Source organism: Petromyzon marinus, chromosome 53 (assembly GCF_048934315.1).
Source record: "Petromyzon marinus isolate PM22_M1 ecotype Great Lakes invasive population chromosome 53, UKy_Petmar_22M1.pri1.0, whole genome shotgun sequence".
In the NCBI taxonomy this organism is placed as follows: Eukaryota; Metazoa; Chordata; class Hyperoartia; order Petromyzontiformes; family Petromyzontidae; genus Petromyzon; species Petromyzon marinus.
This window is the reverse complement of record NC_133719.1, coordinates 11,645,907-11,669,179: the sequence shown is the minus strand read 5'-3', so window position 1 is coordinate 11,669,179 and position 23,273 is coordinate 11,645,907. Positions and strand designations below refer to the sequence as shown.

The 23,273-nt window shown below is 58.8% G+C and overlaps 1 protein-coding gene and 1 long non-coding RNA gene across 7 annotated transcripts in view; both read right to left on the bottom strand.

The window, feature by feature from the left end:
• LOC116953988 (alpha-actinin-1-like) overlaps window positions 1-23,273 on the bottom strand; it is a 97,018-nt gene that overhangs the window by 63,373 nt on the left and 10,372 nt on the right. The gene's annotated exons all lie outside the window — the stretch shown is intronic.
• On the bottom strand, window positions 17,291-22,196 carry LOC116954010 (uncharacterized). Its single transcript, XR_012929586.1, has 3 exons — window positions 22,048-22,196; window positions 21,375-22,007; window positions 17,291-21,310 (listed from the first exon to the last, which is right to left on the bottom strand). It is a non-coding gene; the product is annotated as an uncharacterized LOC116954010 (long non-coding RNA).

Sequence of the window (23,273 nt, the reverse complement as noted above, 5' to 3'; positions counted from 1 at the left end):
CTCCAGGGGGTTTCTCCCCAGGGGGTTTCTCTCCGGGGGGTTTCTCCCCAGGGGGTTTCTCCCCAGGGAGGTTTCTCTCCAGGGGGGTTTCTCCCCAGGGGGTTTCTCCCCATGGGGGTTTCTCTCCAGGGGGTTTCTCTCCAGGGGGTTTCTCTCCAGGGGGTTTCTCTCCAGGGGGTTTCTCCCCATGGGGGTTTCTCTCCAGGGGGTTTCTCTCCAGGGGGTTTCTCTCCAGGGGGTTTCTCCCCAGGGGGTTTCTCTCCGGGGGGTTTCTCCCCAGGGGGTTTCTCCCCAGGGAGGTTTCTCTCCAGGGGGGTTTCTCCCCAGGGGGTTTCTCCCCATGGGGGTTTCTCCCCAGGGGGTTTCTCCCCAGGGGGTTTCTCCCCAGGGGGTTTCTCTCCAGGGGGTTTCTCTCCAGGGGGTTTCTCCCCAGGGGGTTTCTCTCCTGAGGGGTTTCTCCCCAGGGGGTTTCTCTCCAGGGGGTTTCTCTCCAGGGGGTTTCTCCCCAGGGGGTTTCTCCCCAGGGGGTTTCTCCCCATGGGGGTTTCTCTCCAGGGGGTTTCTCTCCAGGGGGTTTCTCCCCAGGGGGTTTCTCTCCAGGGGGTTTCTCTCCAGGGGGTTTCTCTCCAGGGGGTTTCTCTCCAGGGGGGCTTCTCCCCAGGGGGTTTCTCTCCAGGGGGTTTCTCCCCAGGGGGTTTCTCTCCGGGGGGTTTCTCCCCAGGGGGTTTTTCTCCAGGGGGTTTCTCCCCAGGGGGTTTCTCTCCTGAGGGGTTTCTCCCCAGGGGGTTTCTCCCCAGGGGGTTTCTCCCCAGGGGGTTTCTCCCCAGGGGGTTTCTCCCCATGGGGGTTTCTCCCCAGGGGGTTTCTCCCCAGGGGGTTTCTCTCCAGGGGGTTTCTCCCCAGGGGGTTTCTCCCCAGGGGGTTTCTCCCCATGGGGGTTTCTCTCCAGGGGGTTTCTCTCCAGGGGGTTTCTCTCCAGGGGGTTTCTCTCCAGGGGGTTTCTCTCCAGGGGGTTTCTCCCCAGGGGGTTTCTCTCCGGGGGGTTTCTCCCCAGGGGGTTTCTCCCCAGGGAGGTTTCTCTCCAGGGGGGTTTCTCCCCAGGGGGTTTCTCCCCATGGGGGTTTCTCTCCAGGGGGTTTCTCTCCAGGGGGTTTCTCTCCAGGGGGTTTCTCCCCAGGGGGTTTCTCCCCAGGGGGTTTCTCCCCAGGGGGTTTCTCCCCAGGGGGTTTCTCCCCATGGGGGTTTCTCTCCAGGGGGTTTCTCTCCAGGGGGTTTCTCCCCAGGGGGTTTCTCTCCTGAGGGGTTTCTCCCCAGGGGGTTTCTCTCCAGGGGGTTTCTCTCCAGGGGGTTTCTCCCCAGGGGGTTTCTCCCCAGGGGGTTTCTCCCCATGGGGGTTTCTCTCCAGGGGGTTTCTCTCCAGGGGGTTTCTCCCCAGGGGGTTTCTCTCCAGGGGGTTTCTCTCCAGGGGGTTTCTCTCCAGGGGGTTTCTCTCCAGGGGGGCTTCTCCCCAGGGGGTTTCTCTCCAGGGGGTTTCTCCCCAGGGGGTTTCTCTCCGGGGGGTTTCTCCCCAGGGGGTTTTTCTCCAGGGGGTTTCTCCCCAGGGGGTTTCTCTCCTGAGGGGTTTCTCCCCAGGGGGTTTCTCTCCTGAGGGGTTTCTCTCCAGGGGGTTTCTCTCCGGGGGGTTTCTCCCCAGGGGGTTTCTCTCCAGAGGGTTTCTCCCCAGGGGGTTTCTCCCCAGGGGGTTTCTCTCCTGAGGGGTTTCTCTCCAGGGGGTTTCTCTCCGGGGGGTTTCTCCCCAGGGGGTTTCTCTCCAGAGGGTTTCTCCCCAGGGGGTTTCTCCCCAGGGGGTTTCTCTCCAGTGGGTTTCTCCCCAGGGGGTTTCTCCCCAGGGGGTTTCTCCCCGGGGGGGTTTCTCCCCGGAGGGGTTTCTCCCCGGGGGGGTTTCTCCCAGGGGGGTTTCTCCCCAGGGGGTTTCTCTCCTGAGGGGTTTCTCCCCAGGGGGTATCTCCCCAGGGGGTATCTCCCCAGGGGGTTTCTCCCCAGGGGGTTTCTCCCCAGGGGGTTTCTCCCCGGAGGGGTTTCTCCCCGGGGTGGTTTCTCCCAGGGGGGTTTCTCCCCGGGGTTTTTCTCCGGGTTCTACCCCACGTGAAGTCCAACTCTCATTCAAGGAGCTAGGATCCTGAGTTCAAATCCGGATTTCCGCCACCTGCGATTAACACCGGATTTGCGCGAGGGCTGACCCAGTAAACGTGAAACGTTGACTCAACGTTGCGCTAGTGTTGGGTCAACGTTGACAAGTTTAGTTGTTGATAACAACCCGTTCACCAATGACTGCACAAATAAACGCATTACGTTAAATGTGGTACTGCTACCCGATTTGATCAATATTCCAGCTCCTTGAATTTAAAGCCTAGGTTGATCGTCATACTCCACAGTGGCCAGGCGAGTGGGAAAGTGCCGCTGCTTCCGTGTGGAGCCGCAGGTCCGTCATAGGTATCTCAGTGGTAGCCCTGTGACACCCACTTCCGTGGGCCGCTCTACAAACACAAATGGCCGTCACTCAGCTCTGCACGAGTTCCGCATGGAGTTGTCTCTCGTGAGATGAACACCGATAGCAGAAGTGGGATTCAATGGGGGGGGGGGGGGTAAATAAATATATACTGTATTTCAAATGTTTATAAGTAAACATTTTCGAAATTACTTTTGTAAAGTCCTCTGTACAACATCACATGGCCAACAAAGACAAAGATTCCCTGTATAGCCTTGAACGAACTGTTGGGGCAAGTGCTTCTAGCGAACAGCACCGATGAAGGCCGACACACGAGGGGGTGGGTGGCCAGAACTACGCCCGGCCGCCTTTGTCTCCCCACTGGTGGTGTTTTCGCACCACACCAGGTACTCATTTCAGGCTGAGTCGACCTAGGGAAGGCCACGGAACGGCTCAGACATTCGTCACTGATGTTGGCTGTGAGAGAGAATCGAACTTGGGGTTGCCAGGTTTGTAGCACAGTGCGCTAACCAGCGCACCACCGCTCCCCACTTGTACACACACACACAAATACACAGGGATAGAAGGTCCCTCTGTTTTAATGTGAATCGGCTTCCTCTACATCTGGCATTGATAATGATGACGAGGCTGCTGCAGCTGCTGCTGATGATGATGAAGTTGTTGCTGCAAACAATGGTCGTGAGGGTGATGGTTCCGCTGCTGCCAATGAAGCTGATAGAGCTCCTGGTGCTGATGATGATGATGGTGGTGGTGCTGTTGGTGCTGATGGTGCTGATGATGATGATGGTGGTGTGGTTGCTGAAGCGAATGGTTGTGCTGATGTTGCTACTGCTACTGATGAAGCGACCACTGCTGTCGCTACTCATAGTTGTTGGTGATGATGATGGTGATGATGGTGAAGGTGTGGCTGATTATGATGCTTTCACCAAAAAGCAAACATCACTATCCCTCCCCACGCCACCCCCACGCCACCCCTCCCCTGGGCAAGCTGGAGGATGAATGTCCATCCTGGGGCTGCGATGTGCGGGATGTCTCGTGGTACACACTCTGCACCCAGCGTCTCTTTCAGGGGAGGTTGCCCAGGCTGCGGCATGGATACCGTGCAGGAATTATCGTGGGGTAACGCGAGCGCCACGCTTGCGGCGTCCGTAACACACCACTGGTACGCGAGAAGCGGACGCCTCGCTAACACGAAACCACGCCGGTACACAACAAGCACCAACTACAGCTCGCTAACACAAAACACGCCGGTACACAACAAGCGCCAACTACCACTCGCTAACACAAAACACGCCGGTACACAACAAGCACCAACTACCACTCACTAACACAAAACACGCCGGTACACAACAGCACCAACTACCACTCACTAACACGAAACACGCCGGTACACAACAAGCAGCAACTACCGCTCGCTAACACAAAACACGCCGGTACACAACAAGCAGCAACTACCACTCGCTAACACAAAACACGCCGGTACGCAACAAGCAGCAACTACCACTCGCTAACACAAAACACGCCGGTACACAACAAGCAGCAACTACCACTCGCTAACACAAAACACGCCGGTACACAACAAGCAGCAACTACCGCTCACTAACACAAAACACGCCGGTACACAACAAGCACCAACTACCGCTCGCTAACACAAAACACGCCGGTACATAACAAGCAGCAACTACCGCTCACTAACACAAAACACGCCGGTACACAACAAGCACCAACTACGGCTCGCTAACACAAAACACGCCGGTACACAACAAGCACCAACTACCACTCGCTAACACAAAACACGCCGGTACACAACAAGCAGCAATTACCACTCACTAACACAAAACACGCCGGTACACAACAAGCACCAACTACCGCTCGCTAACACAAAACACGCCGGTACGCAACAAGCAGCAACTACCACTCACTAACACAAAACACGCCGGTACACAACAAGCAGCAACTACCACTCGCTAACACAAAACGCCGGTACACAACAAGCAGCAACTACCACTCGCTAACACAAAACACGCCGGTACACAACAAGCACCAACTACCACTCACTAACACAAAACACGCCAAGACACAACAAGTGCCAACTACGGCTCGCTAACACAAAACACGCCGGTACACAAACCGAAACAGATGCCTCGCGCTGTGTTGACTAGAGGCTTGTGGTCTTAGTTCCCTTGTGGCCTTAGTTTTCTGTGGGGGGGGGGTGAAGTGGGGGGCACGGGAAGCAGTGGTTTCGAGTGGGGGGCATCTGTTCCACCAAGGCTGAGATCCACTGCTTTACGTGCACACTGGAGACGGACCGAGCCATTGCGAACCAAGTGATAAGCACGACAGCAGTCGCGCTGACAACAACATTCATCGTCGTCGTCATTATTCCGCTCGTTTATCCAGGGAAGTCTCGCGGAGTCTCAAGGCTCTCTTTCAGGAGGGTCCTGCCAATTTTTCGCAGTAGGGGGCGATGGTGCTGCTGCTGTGTGATCCGAGTGGAGGACATTTGCAGGACATTTTACAGAAATGGGATGTGGTTTTGGCCGACAACGATGCCATTGCATGTTTGTTTTGTGTAGCTATGGGAGGAGGAAGTCGCTGAGCCCGGAGGGAACCCGCGCAGACCAGGCTGAGAGAATACCGACTCCACTCACAGGCAGAGGCGGCCGCGTCGGGTATCAAACCCAGGCTCCTTGGTGCGAGTCGCGAGCGAGCGTCACCACCGCGCCACCACCCTGCCCACCGCCCCCCTTTGTATTGCTGCTGCTGCTGCCGCTGCTGCTGCAGCTAGGAAGCGATCTTCCGCTGCCCCGAGTTGCTGTTGGCGCTGCTGCTGCTGGGGAGCTGTCAGAGAGAGCACAGGAAAGGGAGACGCCCTTCCCAGAATGATTGATGAACTGTAAAACTATAAAGTCATTTTTATTTTATTGTTCCAGGTAAGGCCCACTGAGCTATATGTAGCTCCTTCTCAGAAGCGAGCTGGGCTATCACGAATGACAGCCCAGCCAAGTGGCTGATTGTCATCATGGGGTGGAAACGTATAGCAGACAAATCCTCGAAACGCGTCATGTTGTTTCTCAATGTGGAGGGGAAAAATCCACACGACCATGGGGAGAGAGACACCGCAAACTCCAAAAAAACAGCAGCAAGGCGTCGTCAGGGTCAGAATCGAACCGACAGCCTCCTTGACAGCTTGACACCACCATGATTTAGGCAATAATGGTGGTGATGATGAGGATTTTGTTTTTATTATAAATTAATTAAACCTCACCGGGGGTTTTGTTAGCTCGAGTTATGGACCGTTAGAGATAGGTGGAGTTTGGTTGATGCTTGTGGTCGTCGTGATGATGATTAAATTTATTTTCTTGCGTATGATGGCAGCAGCAGCATCATCATCATCAAGGTGCTCACGAACTCAACGGCAATGTGGAGGTGTCCTGGGGCTGCTGCTGGCCATGACGAGAGGGCTTCAGGCAGAGAGAGTCCGTGTCGCTCTTCCTCCTCCTCTGCTGAAGAAGCGCAGACCACAGTGGGTTTCACTGTGCAGTTGGAGTGTGGGCTTCACACTGCTGTGGCTGTCTTTAATTTCCCATTCATGAAGGTGATGTGGTGCAGCCTAGTGGTGGTGATGTTGATGGTTCCACCCCCAGTGTCTTCGAGGAGGAGAAGTGTCAAAGCCAGGAGGAGGCACAATGGTGTTTTGGTCTCGATTGAGGAGGTGTTTATTCTGGACATCCGCGTCGTTCCACTCTGCTGCTCTTAGCCTTGCGGTGGTGGCTGCCGCTGTGCGTGTCCCCACGTCACCTTAAATGGACGTCGTTCATTTGAATCCAGATATGACGAAGGCGACGGCCACGACGACCATTGATGACGTTACCGATGCGAGGCAGCTGGGGACTCGAGAGTGTGGGGGAAGGTTGTGGTGAGAGTGTGGGGGGAGGTTGGGGTGAGAGTGTGGGGGGAGGTTGGGGTGAGAGTGTGGGGGGAGGTTGGGGTGAGAGTGTGGGGGGAGGTTGGGGTGGAGAGTGTGGGGGGAGGTTGGGGTGAGAGTGTGGGGGGAAGGTTGTGGTGAGAGTGTGGGGGGAGGTTGGGGTGAGAGTGTGGGGGGAGGTTGGGGTGAGAGTGTGGGGGGAGGTTGGGGAGAGTGGGGGGGAGCGTTGGGGTGAGTGTGGGGGGACGTTGGGGTGAGAGTGTGGGGGGAGGTTGGGGTGAGAGTGTGGGGGGAGGTTGGGGTGAGAGTGTGGGGGGAGGTTGGGGTGAGAGTGTGGGGGAGGTTGGGGTGAGAGTGTGGGGGGAGGTGGGGTGAGAGTGTGGGGGGAGGTTGGGGTGAGAGTGTGGGGGGAAGGTTGTGGTGAGAGTGTGGGGGGAGGTTGGGGTGAGAGTGTGGGGGGAGGTTGGGGTGAGAGTGTGGGGGGAGGTTGGGGTGAGAGTGTGGGGGGACGTTGGGGTGAGTGTGGGGGGACGTTGGGGTGAGAGTGTGGGGGGAGGTTGGGGTGAGAGTGTGGGGGGAGGTTGGGGTGAGAGTGTGGGGGGAGGGTGGGGTGAGAGTAGGGGGGGAGTTTATCTTAGTGTTCTTAATGTAGCTATATTTTCCTAATTTGATCTCTATATTTTTCTTAATTTGTATCGCTATTTTTGTTCCTTACTTTATCTCTATATTTTTGCTTAATTTTATCTCTATATTTTTTGCCTGCATTTGTGGAGGTTGGGGTGAGAGTGTGGGGGGAGGTTGGGGTGAGAGTGTGGGGGGAGGTTGGGGTGAGAGTGTGGGGGGACGTTGGGGTGAGTGTGGGGGGACGTTGGGGTGAGAGTGTGGGGGGAGGTTGGGGTGAGAGTGTGGGGGGAGGTTGGGGTGAGAGTGTGGGGGGAGGGTGGGGTGAGAGTGTGGGGGGAGGTTGGGGTGAGAGTGTGGGGGGAGGTTGTGGTGAGAGTGTGGGGGGAGGTTGTGGTGAGAGTGTGGGGGGAGGTTGGGGTGAGAGTGTGGGGGGAGGTTGGGGTGAGAGTGTGGGGGGAAGGTTGGGGTGAGAGTGTGGGGGGAGGTTGGGGTGAGAGTGTGGGGGAACGTTGGGGTGAGAGTGTGGGGGGAAGGTTGGGGTGAGAGTGTGGGGGGACGTTGGGGTGAGAGTGTGGGGGGAAGTTGGGGTGAGAGTGTGGGGGGAGGTTGGGGTGAGAGTGTGGGGGGAGGTTGGGGTGAGAGTGTGGGGGGACGTTGGGGTGAGTGTGGGGGGAGGTTGGGGTGAGAGTGTGGGGTGGGTTGGGGTGAGAGTGTGGGGGGAGGGTGGGGTGAGAGTGTGGGGGGAGGTTGGGGTGAGAGTGTGGGGGGAGGGTGGGGTGAGAGTGTGGGGGGAGGTTGGGGTGAGAGTGTGGGGGGAGGTTGGGGTGAGAGTGTGGGGGGAGGTTGGGGTGAGAGTGTGGGGGAGGTTGGGGTGAGAGTGTGGGGGGAGGTTGGGGTGAGAGTGTGGGGGGAGGGTGGGGTGAGAGTGTGGGGGGAGGTTGGGGTGAGAGTGTGGGGGGACGTTGGGGTGAGAGTGTGGGGGGAGGTTGGGTGAGAGTGTGGGGGGAGGGTGGGGTGAGAGTGTGGGGTGATGTTGGGGTGAGAGTGTGGGGGGACGTTGGGGTGAGAGTGTGGGGGGAGGTTGGGGTGAGAGTGTGGGGGGAGGTTGGGGTGAGAGTGTGGGGGGAGGTTGGGGTGAGAGTGTGGGGGGACGTTGGGGTGAGAGTGTGGGGGGACATTGGGGTGAGAGTGTGGGGGGAGGTTGGGGTGAGAGTGTGGGGGGAGGTTGTGGTGAGAGTGGTGGGGGACGTTGGGGTGAGAGTGTGGGGGGAGGTTGGGGTGAGTGTGGGGGGAGGTTGGGGTGAGAGTGTGGGGGGAGGTTGGGGTGAGAGTGTGGGGGGAGGGTGGGGTGAGAGTGTGGGGGGAGGTTGGGGTGAGAGTGTGGGGGGGAGGTTGGGGTGAGAGTGTGGGGGGACGTTGGGGTGAGAGTGTGGGGGGAGGGTGGGGTGAGAGTGTGGGGGGATGTTGGGGTGAGAGTGTGGGGGGACGTTGGGGTGAGAGTGTGGGGGGAGGTTGGGGTGAGAGTGTGGGGGGAGGTTGGGGTGAGAGTGTGGGGGGAGGTTGGGGTGAGAGTGTGGGGGGACGTTGGGGTGAGAGTGTGGGGGGACGTTGGGGTGAGAGTGTGGGGGGAGGTTGGGGTGAGAGTGTGGGGGGAGGTTGTGGTGAGAGTGTGGGGGGACGTTGGGGTGAGAGTGTGGGGGGACGTTGGGGTGAGAGTGTGGGGGGAGGTTGGGGTGAGAGTGTGGGGGGAGGGTAGGGTGAGAGTGTGGGGGGAGGTTGGGGTGAGAGTGTGGGGGGACGCTGGGGTGAGAGTGTGGGGGGACGTTGGGGTGAGAGTGTGGGGGGAGGTTGGGGTGAGAGTGTGGGTGGAGGTTGGGGTGAGAGTGTGGGGGGAGGTTGGGGTGAGAGTGTGGGGGAGGTTGGGGTGAGAGTGTGGGGGGAGGTTGTGGTGAGAGTGTGGGGGGAGGGTGGGGTGAGAGTGTGGGGGGACGTTGGGGTGAGAGTGTGGGGGGAGGTTGGGGTGAGAGTGTGGGGGGACGTTGGGGTGAGAGTGTGGGGGGAGGTTGGGGTGAGAGTGTGGGGGGAGGTTGTGGTGAGAGTGTGGGGGGAGGGTGGGGTGAGAGTGTGGGGGGAGGTTGGGGTGAGAGTGTGGGGGGAGGTTGGGGTGAGAGTGTGGGGGGACGTTGGGGTGAGAGTGTGGGGGGACGTTGGGGTGAGAGTGTGGGGGGAGGTTGGGGTGAGAGTGTGGGGGGAGGTTGGGGTGAGAGTGTGGGTGGACGTTGGGGTGAGAGTGTGGGAGGAGGTTGGGGTGAGAGTGTGGGGGGACGTTGGGGTGAGAGTGTGGGGGGAGGTTGGGGTGAGAGTGTGGGGGGACGTTGGGGTGAGAGTGTGGGGGGACGTTGGGGTGAGAGTGTGGGGGGAGGTTGTGGTGAGAGTGTGGGGGGAGGTTGGGGTGAGAGTGTGGGGGGACGTTGGGGTGAGAGTGTGGGGGAAGGTTGTGGTGAGAGTGTGGGGGGAGGTTGGGGTGAGAGTGTGGGGGGAGGTTGGGGTGAGAGTGTGGGGGGAAGGTTGTGGTGAGAGTGTGGGGGGAGGTTGGGGTGAGAGTGTGGGGGGAGGTTGGGGTGAGAGTGTGGGGGGAGGTTGGGGTGAGAGTGTGGGGGGACGTTGGGGTGAGTGTGGGGGGACGTTGGGGTGAGAGTGTGGGGGGAGGTTGGGGTGAGAGTGTGGGGGGAGGTTGGGGTGAGAGTGTGGGGGGAGGGTGGGGTGAGAGTGTGGGGGGAGGTTGGGGTGAGAGTGTGGGGGGAGGTTGTGGTGAGAGTGTGGGGGGAGGTTGTGGTGAGAGTGTGGGGGGAGGTTGGGGTGAGAGTGTGGGGGGAGGTTGGGGTGAGAGTGTGGGGGGAAGGTTGGGGTGAGAGTGTGGGGGGAGGTTGGGGTGAGAGTGTGGGGGGACGTTGGGGTGAGAGTGTGGGAGGAAGGTTGGGGTGAGAGTGTGGGGGGACGTTGGGGTGAGAGTGTGGGGGGAGGTTGGGGTGAGAGTGTGGGGGGAGGTTGGGGTGAGAGTGTGGGGGGAGGTTGGGGTGAGAGTGTGGGGGGACGTTGGGGTGAGTGTGGGGGGACGTTGGGGTGAGTGTGGGGGGAGGTTGGGGTGAGAGTGTGGGGGGAGGTTGGGGTGAGAGTGTGGGGGGAGGGTGGGGTGAGAGTGTGGGGGGAGGTTGGGGTGAGAGTGTGGGGGGAGGTTGGGGTGAGAGTGTGGGGGGAGGTTGGGGTGAGAGTGTGGGGGAGGTTGGGGTGAGAGTGTGGGGGGAGGTTGGGGTGAGAGTGTGGGGGGACGTTGGGGTGAGAGTGTGGGGGGAGGGTGGGGTGAGAGTGTGGGGGGAGGTTGGGGTGAGAGTGTGGAGGGACGTTGGGGTGAGAGTGTGGGGGGAGGTTGGGTGAGAGTGTGGGGGGAGGGTGGGGTGAGAGTGTGGGGGGATGTTGGGGTGAGAGTGTGGGGGGACGTTGGGGTGAGAGTGTGGGGGGAGGTTGGGGTGAGAGTGTGGGGGGAGGTTGGGGTGAGAGTGTGGGGGGACGTTGGGGTGAGAGTGTGGGGGGAGGTTGGGTGAGAGTGTGGGGGGAGGTTGGGGTGAGAGTGGTGGGGGAGGTGGGGTGAGAGTGTGGGGGGACGTTGGGGTGAGAGTGTGGGGGGAGGTTGGGGTGAGAGTGTGGGGGGAGGTTGTGGTGAGAGTGTGGGGGGACGTTGTGGTGAGAGTGTGGGGGGAGGTTGGGGTGAGAGTGTGGGGGGAGGTTGGGGTGAGAGTGTGGGGGGAAGGTTGTGGTGAGAGTGTGGGGGGAGGTTGGGGTGAGAGTGTGGGGGAGGTTGGGTGAGAGTGTGGGGGGAGGTTGGGGTGAGAGTGTGGGGGACGTTGGGGTGAGTGTGGGGGACGTTGGGGTGAGAGTGTGGGGGGAGGTTGGGGTGAGAGTGGGGGGAGGTTGGGGTGAGAGGTGGGGGGGAGGGTGGGGTGAGAGTGTGGGGGGAGGTTGGGGTGAGAGTGTGGGGGGAGGTTGTGGTGAGAGTGTGGGGGGAGGTTGTGGTGAGAGTGTGGGGGGGAGGTTGGGGTGAGAGTGTGGGGGGAGGTTGGGGTGAGAGTGTGGGGGGAAGGTTGGGGTGAGAGTGTGGGGGAGGTTGGGGTGAGAGTGTGGGGGGACGTTGGGGTGAGAGTGTGGGAGGAAGGTTGGGGTGAGAGTGTGGGGGGACGTTGGGGTGAGAGTGTGGGGGAGGTTGGGGTGAGAGTGTGGGGGGAGGTTGGGGTGAGAGTGTGGGGGGAGGTGGGGTGAGAGTGTGGGGGGAGGTTGGGGTGAGAGTGTGGGGGGAGGGTGGGGTGAGAGTGTGGGGGGAGGTTGGGGTGAGAGTGTGGGGGAGGTTGGGGTGAGAGTGTGGGGGGAGGTTGGGTGAGAGTGTGGGGGAGGTTGGGGTGAGAGTGTGGGGGGAGGTTGGGGTGAGAGTGTGGGGGGACGTTGGGTGAGAGTGTGGGGGAGGGTGGGGTGAGAGTGTGGGGGGAGGTTGGGGTGAGAGTGTGGAGGGGACGTTGGGGTGAGAGTGTGGGGGGGAGGTTGGGTGAGAGTGTGTGGGGAGGGTGGGGTGAGAGTGTGGGGGGATGTTGGGGTGAGATGTGGGGGGACGTTGGGGTGAGAGTGTGGGGGGAGGTTGGGTGAGAGTGTGGGGGGAGGTGGGGTGAGAGTGTGGGGGGAGGTTGGGGTGAGAGTGTGGGGGGACGTTGGGGTGAGAGTGTGGGGGGAGGTTGGGGTGAGAGTGTGGGGGGAGGTTGTGGTGAGAGTGTGGGGGGACGTTGGGGTGAGAGTGTGGGGGGGAGGTTGGGGTGAGTGTGGGGGGAGGTTGGGGTGAGAGTGTGGGGGGAGGTTGGGGTGAGAGTGTGGGGGGGAGGGTGGGGTGAGAGGTGTGGGGGGAGGTTGGGGGTGAGAGTGTGGGGGGAGGTTGGGGTGAGAGTGTGGGGGGGTTGGGGTGAGAGTGTGGGGGGAGGTTGGGGTGAGAGTGTGGGGGGAGGTTGGGTGAGAGTGTGGGGGGACGTTGGGGTGAGAGTGTGGGGGGAGGGTGGGGTGAGAGTGTGGGGGGAGGTTGGGGTGAGAGTGTGGGGGGACGTTGGGTGAGAGTGTGGGGGGAGGTTGGGTGAGAGTGTGGGGGGAGGGTGGGGTGAGAGTGTGGGGGGATGTTGGGGTGAGAGTGTGGGGGACGTTGGGGTGAGAGTGTGGGGGGACGTTGGGGTGGAGAGTGTGGGGGGAGGTTGGGGTGAGAGTGTGGGGGGAGGTTGTGGTGAGAGTGTGGGGGGACGTTGGGGTGAGAGTGTGGGGGGACGTTGGGGTGAGAGTGTGGGGGGAGGTTGGGGTGAGAGTGTGGGGGAAGGTTGTGGTGAGAGTGTGGGGGGACGTTGGGGTGAGAGTGTGGGGGGAGGTTGGGGTGAGAGTGTGGGGGGAGGTTGGGGTGAGAGTGTGGGGGGAGGGTAGGGTGAGAGTGTGGGGGGAGGTTGGGGTGAGAGTGTGGGGGGACGTTGGGGGTGAGAGTGTGGGGGGAGGTTGGGGTGAGAGTGTGGGGGGAGGTTGGGGTGAGAGTGTGGGGGGAGGTTGGGGTGAGAGTGTGGGGGGAGGTTGTGGTGAGAGTGTGGGGGGGAGGGTGGGGTGAGAGTGTGGGGGGGACGTTGGGGTGAGAGTGTGGGGGAGGTTGGGGTGAGAGTGTGGGGGGACGTTGGGGTGAGAGTGTGGGGGGAGGTTGGGGTGAGAGTGTGGGGGAGGTGTGGTGAGAGTGTGGGGGGAGGGTGGGGTGAGAGTGTGGGGGGACGTTGGGGTGAGAGTGTGGGGGGACGTTGGGGTGAGAGTGTGGGGGGAGGTTGGGGTGAGAGTGTGGGGGGAGGTGGGGTGAGAGTGTGGGGGGAAGTTGGGGTGAGAGTGTGGGGGAGGTTGGGGTGAGAGTGTGGGGGGACGTTGGGGTGGGAGATGTGGGGGACGGTTGGGGTGAGAGTGTGGGGGGAGGTGGGGTGAGAGTGTGGGGGGAGGTTGGGGGTGAGAGTGTGGGGGAAGTTGGGGTGAGAGTGTGGGGGGAGGTTGGGGTGAGAGTGTGGGGGGAGGTTGGGTGAGAGTGTGGGGGGACGTTGGGGTGAGTGTGGGGGGAGGTGGGGTGAGAGTGTGGGGTGGGTTGGGGTGAGAGTGTGGGGGGAGGGTGGGGTGAGAGTGTGGGGGGAGGTTGGGGTGAGGAGTGTGGGGGAGGGTGGGGTGAGAGTGTGGGGGGAGGTTGGGTGAGAGTGTGGGGGGAGGTTGGGTGAGAGTGTGGGGGGAGGTTGGGGTGAGAGTGTGGGGGGAGGTTGGGGTGAGAGTGTGGGGGGAGGTTGGGGTGAGAGTGTGGGGGGAGGGTGGGGTGAGAGTGTGGGGGGAGGTTGGGGTGAGAGTGTGGGGGGACGTTGGGGTGAGAGTGTGGGGGGAGGTTGGGTGAGAGTGTGGGGGGAGGGTGGGGTGAGAGTGTGGGGTGATGTTGGGGTGAGAGTGTGGGGGGACGTTGGGGTGAGAGTGTGGGGGGAGGTTGGGTGAGAGTGTGGGGGGAGGTTGGGGTGAGAGTGTGGGGGGACGTTGGGGTGAGAGTGTGGGGGGACATTGGGGTGAGAGTGTGGGGGGAGGTTGGGGTGAGAGTGTGGGGGAGGTTGTGGTGAGAGTGTGGGGGGACGTTGGGGTGAGAGTGTGGGGGGAGGTTGGGGTGAGTGTGGGGGAGGTTGGGGTGAGAGTGTGGGGGGAGGTTGGGGGTGAGAGTGTGGGGGGGAGGGTGGGGTGAGAGTGTGGGGGGAGGTTGGGGTGAGAGTGTGGGGGGTGGGTGGGGTGAGAGTGTGGGGGGACGTTGGGATGAGAGTGTGGGGGGAGGGTGGGGTGAGAGTGTGGGGGGATGTTGGGGTGAGAGTGTGGGGGGACGTTGGGGTGAGAGTGTGGGGGGAGGTTGGGTGGAGAGTGTGGGGAGGTTGGGGTGAGAGTGTGGGGGAGGTTGGGGTGAGAGTGTGGGGGGACGTTGGGGTGAGAGTGTGGGGGGACGTTGGGGTGAGAGTGTGGGGGGAGGTTGGGGTGAGAGTGTGGGGGGAGGTTGTGGTGAGAGTGTGGGGGGACGTTGGGGTGAGAGTGTGGGGGGGACGTTGGGGTGAGAGTGTGGGGGGAGGTTGGGTGAGAGTGTGGGGGGAGGGTAGGGTGAGAGTGTGGGGGGAGGTTGGGGTGAGAGTGTGGGGGGACGCTGGGGTGAGAGTGTGGGGGGACGTTGGGGTGAGAGTGTGGGGGGAGGTTGGGGTGAGAGTGTGGGTGGAGGTTGGGGTGAGAGTGTGGGGGGAGGTTGGGGTGAGAGTGTGGGGGGAGGTTGGGGTGAGAGTGTGGGGGGAGGTTGTGGTGAGAGTGTGGGGGGAGGGTGGGGTGAGAGTGTGGGGGGACGTTGGGGTGAGAGTGTGGGGGGAGGTTGGGGTGAGAGTGTGGGGGGACGTTGGGGTGAGAGTGTGGGGGGAGGTTGGGGTGAGAGTGTGGGGGGAGGTTGTGGTGAGAGTGTGGGGGGAGGGTGGGGGTGAGAGTGTGGGGGGAGGTTGGGGTGAGAGTGTGGGGGGAGGTTGGGGTGAGAGTGTGGGGGGACGTTGGGGTGAGAGTGTGGGGGGACGTTGGGGTGAGAGTGTGGGGGGAGGTTGGGGTGAGAGTGTGGGGGGAGGTTGGGGTGAGAGTGTGGGTGGACGTTGGGGTGAGAGTGTGGGAGGAGGTTGGGGTGAGAGTGTGGGGGGACGTTGGGGTGAGAGTGTGGGGGGAGGTTGGGGTGAGAGTGTGGGGGGACGTTGGGGTGAGAGTTGTGGGGGGAAGTTGGGGTGAGAGTGTGGGGGGAGGTTGGGGTGAGAGTGTGGGGGGACGTTGGGGTGAGAGTGTGGGGGAAGGTTGTGGTGAGAGTGTGGGGGGAGGTTGGGGTGAGAGTGTGGGGGAGGTTGGGGTGAGAGTGTGGGGGGAAGTTGTGGTGAGAGTGTGGGGGAGGTTGGGGTGAGAGTGTGGGGGGAGGTTGGGGTGAGAGTGTGGGGGGGAGGTTGGGGTGAGAGTGTGGGGGGACGTTGGGGTGAGTGTGGGGGGACGTTGGGGTGAGAGTGTGGGGGGAGGTTGGGGTGAGAGTGTGGGGGGAGGTTGGGGTGAGAGTGTGGGGGGAGGGTGGGGTGAGAGTGTGGGGGGAGGTTGGGGTGAGAGTGTGGGGGGAGGTTGTGGTGAGAGTGTGGGGGGAGGTTGTGGTGAGAGTGTGGGGGGAGGTTGGGGTGAGAGTGTGGGGGGAGGTTGGGGTGAGAGTGTGGGGGGAAGGTTGGGGTGAGAGTGTGGGGGGAGGTTGGGTGAGAGTGTGGGGGGACGTTGGGGTGAGAGTGTGGGGGGAAGGTTGGGGTGAGAGTGTGGGGGGACGTTGGGGTGAGAGTGTGGGGGGAGGTTGGGGTGAGAGTGTGGGGGGAGGTTGGGTGAGAGTGTGGGGGAGGTTGGGGTGAGAGTGTGGGGGGACGTTGGGGTGAGTGTGGGGGGACGTTGGGGTGAGTGTGGGGGAGGTTGGGGTGAGAGTGTGGGGGGAGGTTGGGGTGAGAGTGTGGGGGAGGGTGGGGTGAGAGTGTGGGGGGAGGTTGGGGTGAGAGTGTGGGGGGAGGTTGGGGTGAGAGTGTGGGGGGAGGTTGGGGTGAGAGTGTGGGGGGAGGTTGGGGGTGAGAGTGTGGGGGGACGTTGGGGTGAGAGTGTGGGGGGAGGGTGGGGTGAGAGTGTGGGGGGAGGTTGGGGGTGAGAGTGTGGAGGGACGTTGGGGTGAGAGTGTGGGGGGAGGTTGGGTGAGAGTGTGGGGGGAGGGTGGGGTGAGAGTGTGGGGGGACGTTGGGGTGAGAGTGTGGGGGGAGGTTGGGGTGAGAGTGTGGGGGGAGGTTGGGGTGAGAGTGTGGGGGGAGGTTGGGGTGAGAGTGTGGGGGGACGTTGGGGTGAGAGTGTGGGGGGAGGTTGGGGTGAGAGTGTGGGGGGAGGTTGTGGTGAGAGTGTGGGGGGACGTTGGGGTGAGAGTGGTGGGGGGAGGTTGGGGTGAGTGTGGGGGGAGGTTGGGGTGAGAGTGTGGGGGGAGGTTGGGGTGAGAGTGTGGGGGAGGGTGGGGTGAGAGTGTGGGGGGAGGTTGGGGGTGAGAGTGTGGGGGGAGGTTGGGGTGAGAGTGTGGGGGGAGGTTGGGGTGAGAGTGTGGGGGGAGGTTGGGGTGAGAGTGTGGGGGGAGGTTGGGGTGAGAGTGTGGGGGGACGTTGGGGTGAGAGTGTGGGGGGAGGGTGGGGTGAGAGTGTGGGGGGAGGTTGGGGTGAGAGTGTGGGGGGAAGTTGGGGTGAGAGTGTGGGGGGAGGTTGGGTGAGAGTGTGGGGGGAGGGTGGGGTGAGAGTGTGGGGGGATGTTGGGGTGAGAGTGTGGGGGGACGTTGGGGTGAGAGTGTGGGGGGACGTTGGGGTGAGAGTGTGGGGGGAGGTTGGGGTGAGAGTGTGGGGGAGGTTGTGGTGAGAGTGTGGGGGGACGTTGGGGTGAGAGTGTGGGGGGGACGTTGGGGTGAGAGTGTGGGGGGAGGTTGGGGTGAGAGTGTGGGGGAAGGTTGTGGTGAGAGTGTGAGGGGACGTTGGGGTGAGAGTGTGGGGGGAGGTTGGGGTGAGAGTGTGGGGGGAGGTTGGGGTGAGAGTGTGGGGGGAGGGTAGGGTGAGAGTGTGGGGGGAGGTTGGGGTGAGAGTGTGGGGGGACGTTGGGGTGAGAGTGTGGGGGGAGGTTGGGGTGAGGAGTGTGGGGGGAGGTTGGGGTGAGAGTGTGGGGGGAGGTTGGGGTGAGAGTGTGGGGGAGGTTGTGGTGAGAGTGTGGGGGGAGGGTGGGTGAGAGTGTGGGGGGACGTTGGGGTGAGAGTGTGGGGGGAGGTTGGGGTGAGAGTGTGGGGGGACGTTGGGGTGAGAGTGTGGGGGGAGGTTGGGGTGAGAGTGTGGGGGGAGGTTGTGGTGAGAGTGTGGGGGGAGGGTGGGGTGAGAGTGTGGGGGGAGGTTGGGGTGAGAGTGTGGGGGAGGTTGGGGTGAGAGTGTGGGGGGACGTTGGGGTGAGAGTGTGGGGGGACGTTGGGGTGAGAGTGTGGGGGGAGGTTGGGGTGAGAGTGTGGGGGGAGGTTGGGGTGAGAGTGTGGGGGGGACGTTGGGGTGAGAGTGTGGGAGGAGTTGGGGTGAGAGTGTGGGGGGACGTTGGGGTGAGAGTGTGGGGGGACGTTGGGGTGAGAGTGTGGGGGGAGGTTGTGGTGAGAGTACACGGCACGGGAGGAACTGAGTAATCTCCAGATCCGCAAGGCATCCACGTGGCCCTGTGTTGTACGGCACTGCAACCTTGTCTATGGTCCCCCCCCGTCACCAACCCGCGCTGACTCCACGGGGTGGTGGAGTCTGGTCAAGTACCGCTCCTCGCCCGCACAGGCGTGGGAAGGCCCTCAGCAGTGGACTAACACAACGGCCTGCGTGTACATATATACACACACGCAGTCGCCCAGATACGCCGCGTGCCCCTAAGGACGGCTCTGCATGAACATGTGCACAAAGGAAGTGACATGCAAGTAATTTACATACAGATTTTTAAGCGGGAAAACTAATTAATAATGTGATTATTAGCAGGTCTCACGTGGTGTATTATAATCAAGTGTGACGTCTACAACGATTATCCACTCCACACTCTCTGGCTTTCTACGTGTCAGAGAGTAGGGCCATTGCCTGAAACGTCACCTAGCATATATATTTTCTTGAAGGCCACACACACACGGCCATGGGCCCAGTGGTGTCATTGACATGCAGCGCGGGGAAGCACTTACTGCCAAATCAGCAGCAGCAGCAGCAATCAGCCGGCATCGCCACGAGATTATTTGTTTAAAAAATAGTTCCCTTAATGAGTTGTAAGTGTGCGATTACGTTCAAACGTTATGATTTTTTTTACTTTAACCCCCACCGCTCCACCGCACACACCGAAAGTAAGATCGGGGGTGGAAAGGCAGCTCGAGAGTGGCACAATCTGTGTCTCTCTCTCTCTCACTTGCGTGGCCGTCCGGCTCTGGAGGGGAAGTGACCCCACGACATTTACTGGTTGACCCCTACAACGACGCCACATTCCAGCCCCTGACATTCGACCGTGACCTTTCGCACCGGTTCCAGATAACGTCGATCCCGCGGATTCACCAGCACCAGTCCCCGCATCACCACCACCATCACCGCCACTCACCACCACCTACCATCCATCCCCTCAATATCACCATCCACCACTACCACCCACCGCTACCACCCATCACCACCACTCACAACCTACCACCACCACCTACCATCACCGCCACTCACCACCACCACCACCTACCATCACCGCCACTCACCACCACCCACAACCACTACCACCACCACCACCACGCTCCGTCTCTCTGCGTTTACCAACTCACCTCTCCATTCCAACACTACAAGTTAACTCGTTCCGCGCTGAACGCCGTCCCCCCATGTGATGCGCCGAGCATTTAACGCCGCCTGCATTGATCGAGCGGATTAACGACGTGTATAAGAATAATAATAAGACCTAAGACTTTGAGTTTACAGTATCTATCAGCGTCATTCATGCCAACAGCATCCCACATTAATTTTATATATATAAGGACCACATCCCATATACGCGGTTGGCTATGCACGGCGCGAAAGAGGCCCAACAGTGACAAAGATCCCCCGTGTAGCCTTAACAGACCGTTGGGGCAAGTGCTGTGAGCGAGCAGCACCTATGAAGGCCGGAATGATACATGGTGGGGTGGGTGGCCAGCACCACGCCTGACCGCCTTTGTCTCCCCAGTGGCGATGTTTACTACACACCGCACCAGGTAATTGTTTGAGGCTGAGTCGACCTAGGGGAGGCCCAGGACCGGTTCAAATAATCGTCACCGGTGTTGACCGTGAGCGAGAATCAAACTCGGGTCACTCGCCTCATAGCGCAGTGCACTAACGGGCTACCCCACCGCTCCCCACAGCGGTTGGTTATGCACACACACACACACCACGCAGATGAAAGCCCTGCTACTGTTACTACTACCAAGCAAAATAAAAAAAAACTATAATAAACAAATTCATAAATGGCACCAAAACAAAAAGCACAAACAACAACAAAGAAAGTTTATCACAACAAAGGAGTGAGTCTGTATCACATTGTGACTATTCAACTGTGTAAGTATCACATTGTGACTATTCAACTGTAAGAATGGCATTGTGACTATTCAACTCTGTAAGAATGATCTTGTGAATATTCAACTCTGTAAGAATGACATTGTGACTATTTAACTCTGTAAGTATCACATTGTGACTATTCAACTCTGTAAGAGTGACATTGTGACTATTCAACTCTGCAAGTATCACATTGTGACTATTCAACTCTGTAAGTATCACATTGTGACTATTCAACTCTGCAAGTATCACATTGTGAAAATTCAACTCTGTAAGAGTGACATTGTGACTATTCAACTCTGTAAGTATCACATTGTGACTATTCAACTCTGTAAGAGTGACATTGTGAATATTCAACTCTGTAAGAATGACCTTGTGAATATTCAACTCTGTAAGTATCACATTGTGACTATTCAACTCTGCAAGTATCACATTGTGAAAATTCAACTCTGTAAGAGTGACATTGTGACTATTCAACTCTGTAAGTATCACATTGTGACTATTCAACTCTGTAAGTATCACACCTGATGATGATTTCTTGTGTTGCAGTCGAAACGTCGTGAGAATTTTATTGTTTTATATTTTTATTATTTTATTGTTTCCCTTCTACGTGACTATACCGAAAGAACCAATAATATGAATCCCTGCAGTCACGAAAGCTTTAAATCAAAATTAATCACATTGTGACTATTCAACTCTGTAAGAGTGACATTGTGACTATTCAACTCTGTAAGTATCACATTGTGACTATTCAACTCTGTAAGAGTGACATTGTGATTATTCAATTCTGTAAGTATCACATTGTGACTATTCAACTCTGTAAGTATCACATTGTGACTATTCAACTCTGTAAGAGTGACATTGTGACTATTCAACTCTGTAAGAGTGACATTGTGAATAATTCAACTCTGTAAGAGTGACATTGTGACTATTCAACTCTGTAAGAATGACCTTGTGAATATTCAACTCTGTAAGTATCACATTGTGACTATTCAACTCTGTAAGAGTGACATTGTGACTATTCAACTCTGTAAGTATCACATTGTGACTATTCAACTCTGTAAGTATCACATTGTGACTATTCAACTCTGTAAGTATCACATTGTGACTATTCAACTCTGTAAGAGTGACATTGTGACTATTCAACTGTAAGAGTGACATTGTGACTATTCAACTCAGTAAGAATGACCTTGTGAATATTCAACTCTGTAAGAGTGACATTGTGAATATTCAACTCTGTAAGTATCACATTGTGACTATTCAACTCTGTAAGATGACATTGTGACTATTCAACTGTGTAAGTATCACATTGTGACTATTCAACTGTAAGAATGGCATTGTGACTATTCAACTCTGTAAGAGTGGCATTGTGACTATTCAACTCTGTAAGAGTGACATTGTGACTATTCAACTCTGTAAGCATCACATTGTGACTATTCAACTCTGTAAGTATCACATTGTGACTATTCAACTCTGTAAGAGTGACATTGTGACTATTCAGCTAATCGGAGTCGACGGCACGAGAACGCAATTCAAACTTTAACCAATCGCGGATACTTTGATTATATGTATGCGCATGATGGCGAGGTGGTCAGGGTCTCGATGGTTAATGTGGAGGTCCGCCTCCTGCTGCTGCTGATGCTGCTGGACACGATGAGAGCGAGAGACAGAGAGAGTCCTCCTGCTCTAACAACTTTAAAGATCGTCTAAAACCTTGTTTACACGATTCTGTTTACTCAACGTTTAGCTCATTCAGCAAACGTCTTCAAGCATTTATTTGATCACCTTGCCGTGTTCCTGCTTGTGGATGTTAACACCTTGCCGTGTTCCTGCTTGTGGATGTTTAACACCTTGCCGTGTTCCTGCTTGTGGATGTTAACACCTTGCTGTGTTCCTGCTTGTGGATGTTAACACCTTGCCGTGTTCCCGTGTTCCTGCTTGTGGATGTTATCACCTTGCCGTGTTCCTGCTTGTGGATGTTATCACCTTGCCGTGTTCCTGCTTGTGGATGTTTAACACCTTGCTATGTTCCTGCTTGTGGATGTTATCACCTCGCTGTGTTCCTGCTTGTGGATGTTAACACCTTGCCGTGTTCCCGTGTTCCTGCTTGTGGATGTTATCACCTTGCCGTGTTCCTGCTTGTGGATGTTTAACACCTTGCCGTGTTCCTGCTTGTGGATGTTATCACCTTGCCGTGTTCCTGCTTGTGGATGTTATCACCTTGCCGTGTTCCTGCTTGTGGATGTTAACACCTTGCCGTGTTCCTGCTTGTTGATGTTTAACACCTTGCTCTGCCCCCCGTGTTCCTGCTTGTGGATGTTTAACACCTTGCCGTGTTCCTGCTTGTGGATGTTATCACCTTGCCGTGTTCCTGCTTGTGGATGTTTAACACCTTGTTGTGTTCCTGCTTGTGGATGTTTAACACCTTGCTCTGCCCCGTGTTCCTGCTTGTGGATGTTTAACACCTTGCTATGTTCCTGCTTGTGGATGTTATCACCTTGCCGTGTTCCTGCTTGTGGATGTTTAACACCTTGCCGTGTTCCTGCTTGTGGATGTTATCACCTCGCTGTGTTCCCGTGTTCCTGCTTGTGGATGTTTAACACCTCGTTGTGTTCCCGTGTTCCTGCTTGTGGATGTTATCACCTCGCTGTGTTCCCGTGTTCCTGCTTGTGGATGTTATCACCTTGCCGTGTTCCTGCTTGTGGATGTTTAACACCTTGCTCTGCCCCCGTGTTCCTGCTTGTGGATGTTATCACCTTGCTCTGCCCCCGTGTTCCTGCTTGTGGATGTTTAACACCTTGCCGTGTTCCTGCTTGTGGATGTTTAATACTGCAGCGTCTTCTGCTACTGCTCTGTCTTCCCGGCACTTTGAGATCCCAGATTTTTTTTGTTAAAGTCGCTAATAAATAATAATATTATAATAGTATTATTATTCACGTCCCTCTTGGATTGGGTCATCGTTACAAGAGTCAACGCGACCCTCACCCCCACCGCTCCCCACCCACCCACCCCACCAGCGTAAAAGGAAGCGCTCGCATTAACATTGTGACGCAAACACGAGGGGTGACATCTGTGCCAATCGACCCTGCACCCACACACACACACATGGGGGCTATTGGCTCGAGAATGGCCCGGCCGATGTCATGATTACTACCACGCGTCGACACTTAACATCAGCATGTTTAATTATATCCTGGGGGAATCCGATGAGCTATGAAGCTCTTCCCCCCCCCCGCCTCCACAGATGTCCAGCAGGGGCAGAGGTCGCGGCACGAGCTGGCAGCTGTTGGCCAGCGCCTACTAAGGCGGCCCAGGCGAGCCCCGAGAAGGGGCGGGGTGATGAGGGGGGGGGGGTGATGGGGGGGTGATGATGGGGGGGTGATGGAGGGGGTGATGGGGGGGGTGATGGAGGGGGTGATGAGGGGGGTGATGGGGGGGGTGATGAGGGGGGTGATGGGGGGGGTGTGGGGGGGTGATGGGGGGTGATGGGGGGGTGATGGGGGGGTGATGGGGGGGTGATGGGGGGGTGATGGGGGGTGATGGGGGGGGGTGATGGGGGGGTGATGGAGGGGGTGATGGAGGGGGGGTGATGGGGGGTGATGGGGGGGTGATGGGGGGTGGTGATTGGGGGGTGATGGAGGGGGTGATGGAGGGGGGGTGATGGGGGGTGATGGGGGGGGTGATGGGGGGTGGTGATTGGGGGGTGATGGAGGGGGTGATGGAGGGGGGGTGATGGGGGGTGATGGGGGGTGATGGGGGGGGGTGATGGAGGGGGTGATGGAGGGGGGGGTGATGGGGGGTGATGGAGGGGGTGATGGGGGGGTGATGGGGGGGTGATGGGGGGGTGATGGAGGGGGTGATGGAGGGGGGTGATGGGGGGATGGGGGGGTGATGGGAGGGGTGATGGGGGGTGATGGGGGGTGATGGAGGGGGTGATGGGGGGTGATGGGGGGGGTGATGGAGGGGGGTGATGGAGGGGGTG